We start from the raw sequence: 3,009 nt of genomic DNA on the forward strand, positions 1-3,009 counted from the left end.
CCAATCAGAATCGATTTGAATTTTAAAAAAATGATTTCGAATTTTATGATATTTGACATTTGTCTTTATATATGTGCAAGATAATTATGGAAAAATACACTATAAAGTCACCGGCGTTTAATTAAAGCACGCGTACTGTGAATATAAAATGAACCATGGCTGTGTTAGAATTAGGCAGGAGCCTGCGAATCAGACTGAGGGTGAGGTTGAAGAAGAAGATGAAGTAGTAGAAGATGAAGTTGTTGAAGAAGCAGACGATAATCAGCCTTCCATAGATGAAGATGAACCAAATCACGATAACCCAGTTCCCGCTCCGCGGAAGTCGGCAAGACAGAGAAAGGTTCCAGAATGGACCAAGGACTATGTTATGATGACACAAGGTCAACCAGAACCAGACTGGCTACGTAGAGCCAACTTTGTAAAAGAGATGATGAAGGATGGATTATTACAGAGTGTGGACTCTAATTTGTGCCAGATGACTCTTTTAAATATTGTGTCATCATCTCAGTAATGTGTTTTTAATATTTGTACATATCTGTTATTTTATGCCGTAAACTTCACCGTTGAATGACGTGGACGTCATTCTGCAACCAGGGGGAGGTTGTAGTAGTGTGGAATATATTTAATAAATAAATGTTTTAAATTAAATGTAAATAAATTAAACTACCATAATAGATAAAATGTTGGATCCACCCCTTTATTTCCCTAGCCCTACCTGTAAACTTGTACACCTGTATATAGATAATTAGTTACCTTAGGGCAGGTCAGAGGTTTTGGTGTTTTATTGGTTTTCATTGGTAGTTTGTTTATAAAGTTGGATCTCATTGGTTTTATTCTTTTGGTCATTGGTTTTACCGCCAAAATATTCATTCTTTGTCTTGTTGAGAGATTACCAAGACTTCATTTTATGGACTCTCTCATGACCTTGACTTGGAGACTGACTTTTTTTCCACTTTTGGTAAGTACTAACTTTTCTTTATTGCTAATAGTTAATTAACTTGTGCAGTCTGTAAATATGCAATTATAATAAATCCCTTCTACACTTTATATTAATAGAATGAATGACCATGAGAGAAAGATATTTATTTTTATGATTGGAATTATTGATTTTGAAGATCAGTAATGTTATATATTGAAAGTGTAAATTGTTATGTTCAAATTACACTATATATTTTATGACCAAGATATTTGGTTACTTTGTTCAAAGTGAACAGATGATTTTTTTTATTTTAATGGAATATATATTTTAATGTATACTGTATTAAATTACAGAATCCATATACATGTTTATGACATCATACATACATGTGGTAATTAAAGCCTTTTCCCACAGAATGGTGAGGAACTATTTGTTTTAATTAGTAATATTTTTTTATGCCTTTATATGGGAGAAAATATGTAAAGTCTATGTATCAGTTGTAAGAGTTATCTCCCTTAATTGAGAGTCAATGTACATATAAAGATACATCTTGTCTATAATATATCATTATCAATATGTTATCTATGAGAGCTAGATGTATGTATAAATGATGCATTAATAGGATTGATTTGATGTGATATAATATTGTTGTTTTATTATATTTCAGGGCTATGTTAATATATACTGCTCACTGTGTCAATAAAATAGACCTGAACCTGACAGAGGCGTGCTTGTTTATTTACACAAATCCCTGTTACAACACTAACAAAAAAAATGTTTTGTGGACTTTGAAAAAAATTTAACATATAAATATGTACATATTGATTTTTTTCTAGTTCTTTTTCAAGATAGGGTAGCTGCCATATTTCTCCAGGGAAAATGTTCACGGACAATGAAGTATATTATTATTAATGAACTGAAATAAATTGTTTAACTTAAATATTTGAAAAATACATACAAAAAATATTTTCAATTACTTTATCTTAGTCTTTTTGTGTCCCAAATCAGGGAGTTTAATTTATATTCTCTGCCCCGATGGATTTGCTGTGTCAGTAGAAGATAAAAAAAAAAGTCCATATTCTTTCAAGTTAATACCGTCTGCTCTAAGTTGTTAATTCTAAGTACTGAAGTATACATTAAATATTTGTTCTCACTGTAATAAGAATTGTTATATCTAATTTAATGATATTATTAATTCAATGTCGAAGCGAGCAATGATCATCGTGTTCCTAAATTGAATCGAAGAGAGCAATAATTCAATTATTGTACACATTTAAGTTATTGCTCTCGTCAGTTGACATTATTGCGAGCATACATGTATCAATAGTACTACGGGAGCCGGTTGGTGCCAGGTAGAAAAATATTTTATCTGGCGGCCACCACATAAATAACTGGCGGCCGCCAGAAAGTTATCTGGCGGCCGCCACATAATTATCTGGCGGCCGCCAGAAATTATGTGGCGGCCGCCAGATAACTTTCTGGCGGCCGCCAGATAAGTTATCTGACGGCCGCCACATCTTTTTATCTGGCGGCCGCCAGATAGGTTTCTGGCGGCCGCCAGATAAAATATTTTTCTACCTGGCACCTACCGGCTTCCGTACAATTCAATATTGTTGATATCATTTAATTCATTTGAAGAGAGCAACAACTCAATATTTTGCGCGCATCAATTCAGCAGATGAATTAACGATACCAACAATAGATCTTAATTAATTAATGCGTATGTAATAATTCAAAATTGAAGATATCATTAACAATATATTTGATGAATGTTGCGTCCATCAAATGCATGGCCGTAGGAACGGGGGGGGGGGGGACGAGGGGGCCGTGCTTCCAATAATTTTGCCGATATATATGGATGACTATAGAAAATAGAGCTACTATATGCTTGTGTTGTGCCCCCTCAATAAATACGTCTGATGACCTTTTTTTTTTTTTTTGGCTTGTCAAGGAATTTTTGGAAGTCGATAGTGCCCCCTCAACTGAAAATGTATGGCTGTGCCCCCCCCCCCCTCCCCAAACTGAAATTGCTTCCTACGGGCCTGAAATGGATTGATGATATCTTTACAATAATTAAAGATCTTTTCAAT

General features: G+C 34.0%; 1 long non-coding RNA gene across 1 annotated transcript; it reads left to right on the forward strand.

Annotated features, from left to right (window-relative positions):
- Positions 1–218: 218 nt before the first annotated feature.
- Positions 219–1,650, forward strand: LOC133171609 (uncharacterized). The gene is made up of 3 exons (XR_009718822.1): positions 219–958; positions 1,273–1,337; positions 1,587–1,650. It is a non-coding gene; the product is annotated as an uncharacterized LOC133171609 (long non-coding RNA).
- The last annotated feature ends 1,359 nt before the right edge of the window (positions 1,651–3,009 follow it).

The sequence above is a fragment of the Saccostrea echinata genome, unplaced genomic scaffold (assembly GCF_033153115.1).
Source record: "Saccostrea echinata isolate AGI-Se365-2 ecotype Australia unplaced genomic scaffold, CSIRO_AGI_Sech_v1 ptg000054l, whole genome shotgun sequence".
Lineage (NCBI taxonomy): Eukaryota > Metazoa > Mollusca > Bivalvia > Ostreida > Ostreidae > Saccostrea > Saccostrea echinata.